Source organism: Liolophura sinensis, chromosome 7 (assembly GCF_032854445.1).
Source record: "Liolophura sinensis isolate JHLJ2023 chromosome 7, CUHK_Ljap_v2, whole genome shotgun sequence".
Taxonomy (NCBI): domain Eukaryota; kingdom Metazoa; phylum Mollusca; class Polyplacophora; order Chitonida; family Chitonidae; genus Liolophura; species Liolophura sinensis.
In genome coordinates, this window is record NC_088301.1 from 9,884,188 (window position 1) to 9,892,875 (window position 8,688).

Sequence of the window (8,688 nt, forward strand, 5' to 3'; positions counted from 1 at the left end):
CTTCTGACTCAGATAAATCAGAAGGCTTTTCCAGGTAACAGGGAAATAGTGTATTAATGGCACGCCACTGTCCTGTTTTAAGCAACCATGCTTTACACAAATACACATAAGAGAGTGAATGAGAATAAGAGCGTGAAATTCACATAAGACCTGTGAATGTCCTGGCATAATCAGCTAGGTAACCCAATAAGGTCGCCATGTCAATACATTTATTGCAGTTCCTCACAAAGTGGAATGTCATGATAACCAGAGGTATGCGAGAAACACGGATACTGCACGAGGCGAGATGCGTTAAAAACACATCAGTGACGATAGAGTGAAAATTGATGTCTAGTCACCTGGTGAATACAAGGCAGCTTGACCTTCTGACTGTAGTCAGTGCTTGAATTTCTGAATGAATGATTATGGTTTTACACAACTTAGGCTATATGTCAGCCATATAGTGACGACCTTCACTTTATATCAGAGGTATATGAACTTTCAAGCCGGTAAATCTATGCGGGCAGCTTTTCTTTATTTATATGCCACAAATTCATAACGACTGATATTGCAAGTTGTACAGTGGCGATTTTCGATCGTACAATGCAAGTCCACTTCATTGCATTATCTCTCTACGTGTATGGGTTCCGACTACCATTGAAGTGTTGAATCGTCTTACCTACATAAATGTGAAATCATTTAGTACCATTTGGCATATGAAGCGACTCTTCAGTGGGATTTCTTGTAAAGTTCATTATTAAGCCGCTCACCAATAAGGTCGCTGTGAGTTCAAGTCCAACTCATGCTGGCTTCCTCTCCGGCCGCTCGTAGGAAGATCTGCCAGCAACCTGCGAATGGCAGTGGGTTTCCCTCGGGCTCTGCCGGGTTCCCTCCCTCCATAATGTTGGCCGCCGTCGTATAAGTGAAACATTCTTGAGTTCGGCGTAAAACACCAATCAGTATAAATAAATAAATATAAAGTCAATTAAAATAAGATATCTATTAGAAAGGCAATGGTCGCCGTCACAACAAAGACGTTAGGGTAAACATTCTCTTATATAGGGTGAAAACAGGCTGAAAATGTTGTAGTGAGATAAACAATCGCCCAGGCAAATAGTGACAGGGATGTTGCGTGCTTAAAATCACTTTATTATTTTGGCAGTAATGTCTTTGTAAGTTTCTGGCGACGAGTATTAATGTGCCAATGCCCATACACTGCAACACTGTTAAGACAGCTGATGCTTTATGTACCTTATTAAAAGAACATTTATAGCAAAACCCTAAATGAGGTAAACTGGCAATAGTGAATGAATAATTATGGTTGAACACCACATCGGCGATTTTTCAGCCTTTGACAACTGACAAAAACTGACAAAAAAGTTGTGCTTTCATCGGTTACCTGTCACCACTTGTCAAGTACCATACTATCGTCTGATCTAGTATCCATATACTAGTTCTGTATATTAAGGATCTGCCGATCGTGAAGTAAATGTTCGATGACAAATCCCAGGTCCCCAGGGGCTATTTTGCAGTCGATTTGCGTAACTAAGCTGCAATAACCGCGGTCTCAGTTCACATCCCCCCTTATGTGTCTAAAGGATAGTTTAATTAATTAAATTTTTAATAATTTAATTGAATTTCAAATATAACGTCTTTAAACCTTAATATACAAAAACTCCTATAAACCTGGTCAAGTGTATATATAAAAAAAAGGTTGAAGAACTACGCATCTCTGACTGGTTTGCTAAATACTTTGATTTAGGAAGTGCGAGTGCAATGTTTAAGATACATTATAAGATGTAAGATAATTTAAGATACAACACGTTTATACCTTAATAGACAAAAGTATCTGTATAGCTGGTCAAAATGCATATATAAAATACAGGTTGAAGAATTACGCATTTCAGACGGGTGTTCCAAATATTTTGATTTACAAAGTACGAGTGCAATGTAAACAACAGACTCAGCCTTTTTATATTTCTCATGTGTGACAAATCTATGGTTATTTACAAACCCTTACACTTACACTGGTTAGCCCACTGCGTTTTAATCTTATTTTAAAATTAAATGTTGCCTTTAGATAACAGCCATTTGTTCTTTTCCTTTAACTTTTCCTTTAAACCTAACCTGTGAATGGTCTTCCCACCATAATGATGGTCGAAGGCGTATAAGTGAAATATTCTTGAGTACGGCGTAAAACACCAATCAAGTAAATAAATATATGAACCTGGCTCAACCATTGCATATGGATCTTACTTTTTAAAAAATTTTGCTTTGCGTCAAGGCACTTTGCTTACTACTATTACCCCAGTTCAGATTTAGTGCTGAGGGACACACTTCATGCTACAACACCAGCATATAATTAAAGACATGCAGCATGAAGAGTAAAACGATAACTGCTAAAATAGTGTGATATATATGTAGCTGAGTAATGGGCATACCTAATTGTTGAACTACGGGGTCTTGTCAATTCAGCCCAGTTAAGCTTTTATTCTAACTGTTCACATAAATGCTTAATTCGGTAACAACACCATCAGGGCTTAAGCAGATTTAGGTACCAAAAATGCAGTGACGTTATGTGCAGTTTATTAGATTGCTGTGTTTTCATCACATTTAACATGCAATAACATTAAAACATTACAAATGGACAAGGATTTGTCACACTCTTATAAACGTATCACTATGAGAAAGATAAAACTGGAGTGAAAGAGCTTGTTGAGCTCCAAGACAGTGATAACTCTCACACAAGATAACCTCATACAAAATAACCCTCACACAAGATAACCTCATACAAAATAACCCTCACACAAGATAACCTCACACAAGATAACCTCATACAACATAGCTATCACACAAAATAACCTCGTACAAGATAACCCTCACACAAGATAACCTTACAAAAGAGAACCTCACACAAGATAACCCTCACACAAGATAACCCCACACAAGATAACCTCAGACAAGATAGCCTCCACAGGCAAGATAGCCTCCAGCCTCAAAAATAAAACTGTTTATTTTTATGTCCTCTTAATACAGAGGTAAACTGTAAATCATCCGAGCCTTTTGACACACATTTCCCGGTGAGCACTTAGTCCGTACATATGTCAAACCGAAGAAAACAACTACTTCCATCCTTTTTTCTGATAATACTGGCGTCTTAACCGTGTCAGCCTTAAAATCGTTAAGTTACATAGCCTAGACGTGATAGCCTAGTGCCAATCATCAACTGCAACCAAGAAGGCAGAGGATCTTTACCGCAGTGTTTTGTTTACTGAATTAAATGATCTAGACTGTGCGGTATCTTTGCAGTGTAAAGGACTAAACCCAGGGATTGTTAAATCCCAATTGTATCCCAATTTCACTGTAGGTGACATTGTTGTTTACATTATATTATTTATTTATTTATTTATTTATTTATTTATTTATTTATTTATTTATTTATTTGATTGGAGTTTTACGTCGGCCACAAGAATATTTCACTCATACGACGGAGGCCAGTATTATCGTGGGAGCAAACCGGGCAGAGCGCGGGGAAACTCACGACCGATTACGCTGATTTTTATTCGTATATGGGTTGTAGTGGTTATATATAATTGTTCAGTTACATGTACGGAATTTACATAAGTGGGTTCGTGTTTCTATATTTGATCTTTTGTGATGGTTGTCGCAAATATCGTGTATCGGAGTTGAACAAGCCAAGAGTTTTGTCCCCAACTTTATGCAGTATTGCTATTAATGACCTACCCGATTTATTGTCATCTAAGTTTAAATGTACTCTTTTTGCCGATGACAAAGCCATGTTGGGTATTTCGAGAAATTTTAAATTTTAAATGGCCACTGTGCATTCGTCGGCGCACGCGTACTATCGGGTTCTTGTTTAGACTTAAAGCGAATAAAAACAACTTTTGTACATGAGAACTCTGTCTTCTTTTCTTTCAGCATATACATGTATGATTCTATAATAAAATGTTAGTTTTCGCTCAGCCCCGTGTATATTTAATTGTACTTTAGTTAATGTGTAATAAAATTACACTCCTCATGTTAAAATATAAGCATTGGGATTTACTGAGAAGACTAATATAAGACGTGAAATTACCAAATGATCTCTATCGGTGATGCTTGAAATGATGCAAGAACTAGGCTTCGAGACGTGTTAATCTACGTCAACAACAATGGTGAAAATGACACATGATACATGACGAAAGCAACAATCTACGCTACAGCTCCAAAGCATTCCTTAGATTCTTTGGGGAATACTGGTAATTTAAGAAAAACTTTAAACTACAAACACCTTACCAGCCAACAATCTTCTTTAAAATTTAATATTTAGATTTATTTAGTTAGTTAGTTGATTGGATTTTACGATGTATTCAAGAATATTTTCGGTTTAATATACGAAGGATGGGATAAAAGTCATGGAAGCTAAAATATCACTGGTATCAAATATACAGAATATAAAGTATTAAACAAAGAATAGGCCTATGTACCGAAGCCAACATGAGCTGGACTTGAACTCACATAGCATTGCTGAGAGGTTCCCTGAGATATTGCGCCGCACTGACACTCTAACCACTCGACCACAGAGGCCTTACAGTGGTCTTGAATTGCTCACCGTGTTATCATCACAATGAACATTTTGTGCACTGTACGTTAAGACGTTCGTTATGCTTTTGCGACTTTAACAATTCTACCGCGTTGTCCCATTTCATGTGACACAGGGAGACACATGAAAAAAATAAGAAATGTGTTTTACTTTGAAAATACGTCATTTCTCCCTCATCAGGGAAAGGTGTCAAATTGATGGACAGTATCATGGATAAAAATGGGAACGTATCAGACTGTCTCAGACTTTTCCGGAGACTGTTGGGAGAACGAGGTGTTGATGAAGCGTAATTTTATACACAGCACCTCTCACGTGTTAGCGACTCCTCTCGGTGTATTTAACGTTGAAAACTTAACAGACCCGAGTAGTGATGTCATCAGCCATATTGCATAGTCGAAAAAGTCCTACATGGAAATTAGAATCAATTGGTTAGCTGCTATCGAATGTTGAGATTTCCAAAGCAGGGCGCTTTTTCGATAAAGGTAAACATATCCTGACGATTCCTACACTGTAGAGAACTTGAAAATCCATTGGAAGTACACTGGTCATTCTCAGATTCGAATGGTTTTCACGCGAATTTTTCGCTTAAGAGCAAGAACATAAGCATCTCGGTAATAATAAAATCCATGTCCGGCTTCATTCCAATCTACATTCATCCTTCCGTAGGGCACAACACAAATACGTTTGGCTGTAAACACAAGTAGTCCGAATATGACTGCACTTTAGAATATTTTATCTTGTGTATGGGAGACAAATTCTTTGAAAAGTTAAAAATGACTGATACAAACGGTGGAAGAAACTTCATTTCCGTGATATTTACAATCCCCCGGGTACGTGAGAAGGTCTGCCAGCAACCTGCGGAAGGTCGTGTGTTTCCCCCGGGCACTGCCCGGTTTCCTCCCACCATAATGCTGGCCGCCGTGATATAAGTGAAATATTCTTGAGTACGGCATAAAATACCGATCAAATAAATAAGTAAATAATACAATACCCCTTACAGGTGACTAAAAAATCTGTTTTAAGAACTAACAAGGTCTCGATATAACAGCAAAGTGTACATTAAGAGAAGGGAATAATGATCAAATATATCGATTATGTTTCGCTTTACTTGTTAGCTAATATATTATATACCCGCGATCCTGAGATGGCAATTCACTGATTCTAATGTGAACTAGAATCCGGATGTCCGAAATACCCTCTTCCATCTCCCAACATTTCCAAAAATAAAAAACAGAAAACTAAGAAAACCTTACAAGAAACAACAGGACGTCATGTTGCTTACTTCAGCTTCATACATGTTGTTGCATGGGTTATTCATGGTGTGCACTGATTGCACTAGTGATACATCGAGTTTGGACGGAGAAATGCAGCAATCAGATCCATTATTGCACAAAGTACCTCAACCGAAGTAGTTATGAAAAACAATTACCTCATTGTAGTTAAACTCACGTGTGCACATGTCAAGAGTATAGGAAAGATGTATACTAAGTTTCGTGGAAATAGGTTCAGTACTTTAGAAAGAGACGCATGAATAAATTCTGAATATATGGAAAGCACTGTTAGGCAAAGTCCTACATGGTGGTAATTATGAAAATAATTAACAGATTGTTCAAGTTAAGATAATAGGTAAAATGTATTGTACGTTTCGCCAAATTGCTGACTGTGCAAATGGCCACAAGAGCTTCGTCTACCAACTAATATAGGATTTCCTAACCCAAGCCCGATTTTGTGTATATATATTAGTCATCTAACGTCATAAAACGACTGACAGGAAAGCATCTTAACCAATCAACCACGGCTTGATATATACTATGACCTTTCTTTTCATCTGATCTAAAAATCGGAATAAACAGTTAAATATCCGTGTGTTTCACAACACGGTTGTTATACAGCACTTAATCCGCATACCAACCAAACCGAGGAATACAATTTCCGCCATTTTTCCTGATAATACTGGAGTCTAGATGGTATCAAAAAGGAGAGCATGTCAGCTTTAAAATCGTAATGTTACACTTACCTTTAGAGCCAAATATCATCGCCCTGTAATCGGCAGCAGATAAAGGTTAGTTACGTAGCACATTATTGATTCTCGCTTTTGCAGAATCAGCACTATTAGCGACATATATCAATGTTTAGACATTTAATCAAATTAAGCTTAGTCTTCACTGAAAAACCATCGATGTCCATTTTATGTGCCTCAGTGGGGACTGTGTGTGGGAGCGGGTACTGCTGACATTTCCCTGCTTGGCTTACTATCGCTAAGTTCTGGTGTATTTTAGACGAAAAATTTTCCAGACTTTTCCGTTGACGTAAATGTGAGATTCTTTTTTTCTTAAAAAAAAAACACATACAGACGCATCTAGTGACACTTATTATCAACCCCAACCCACAAGGATAGCGCAGAATTTTTTCCGCAGTGTTTTATTTACTGATTTATAGATCTAGACCATGCAGTATTTAAACATGCTGTTTAATGAATTAAAACCGGTAATTATTACAAAAATTAAAATTTGTATTTTTATATAATGTCACGTTCATGATTTGGTCGCTTAGGCATGGGTGCAATTTATCCTTTTTTTATTTATTTCATTGGTGTTTTTATTTGATATTTGACTTATACGACGACAGTCAGCATTACAGTGAGGGGAAACCAGGCAGAGAGCGGGGGAAATACACGATCATTCGCGGCATAAAATGGACTTGAACTCACTGCGACCGCATTGTTGAGAGGTTCCTGGTTCATTGCCGTGCATTAGAACACTAACTACTGCACTGCATTAAGGGAGGAGCTTCTGGCCCCGGGATCACGAGGTGATTTTAGACTTAAGGGGGAGTGGGGAGGCGTGGGGGAGGCATGGAAGCGGACTGTTGAAAATTTAGTCTTGCTCTGATTTGACAGTGGCGGCAAACTCTGTATAGGCATTTTGCTACTTCGCCTATTAAGGTTTTTGTTCAAGAGAATAATTTTAAATTTGACTTTCAAAGAGGATTAATGCAATTCTGTGAATACTATCCTAATTATCTAATGACGTCCACAAGAAAAAGCAAAGGCCCCTATTGGTACTCGAAAGGGGTACATCACCCTCAGCAAATGGATGTTTCGGCAATCTTATATAATACAAATATTCACCGAGAACAGTGTCCTGCTTTTTTTGGCCAATTACAACCGATAGGACCCCTCTGAACTGTAGCTATGGACATCGCCGTTGTACATATGATCATCGCATTCCATGTGTCGAATGATTCTTTATTTTTTTGGTCGAATCAAGGACGACGGTGTGCTGTACTTTATTTATTTCAAGATGGATCAACTCAGGTTTCACAAAACCACCTCATTTCTTCACGAACCTGACAAACTTCTTGGCGGAATGGGGTAAGCCTGTCGCGGCGCACCAAGACCTGGATTTCCATCGGTCAGTGGCTTTCGACCATCTCTCTGTGACACCTTGTACCAATATATGCTTTATAGGCCTACTGCTCTTTTAGCAGTGATATGTTCATTATATGAAAGAGACAGTGCAGAAGGGCCTTACAAAAACTGGAATCTGATATAGCTTAGTACCAATAACATATAGTCATGTAGGCCTACTGCAGACCCCTTGGCGTAAGCCAGGATTCTAATGGTGGACTTAGCATCCCCCGATACTGCTGGTGGACTTATCATTCCCGATATTGCCGGTGGACTTAGCATCCCTGATACTGCTGGTGGACTTAGCATCCCTGATACTGCCGGTGGACTTAGCATCCCTGATACTGCTGGTGGACTTGTCATCCCACGAGATCTGATCCCGTAGCATTGTTTAATGTGATCGTATATGAAAGGTAATCACAGCTCAGCATTTTGAGTCATTTTAAACCAGTGACGTGTAATAGATTGTAACTAACATTTTTTTACCTAATTCTCCTCAAGCCATGTTGCTAGGGGAATAATACGTTGTTACTTTACAAGTATATACATGAGCAATAGCAAAAGAAAACCCTAAAGAAGTTTAATACGTGTAACTATTTGCCAGCTATCACATCGTCGTTACTATTGTCGTTTTAGTCTCTGTGGAAACATACATCACTATACCACTTTACACTTACACGTATAAGACAGACAATCG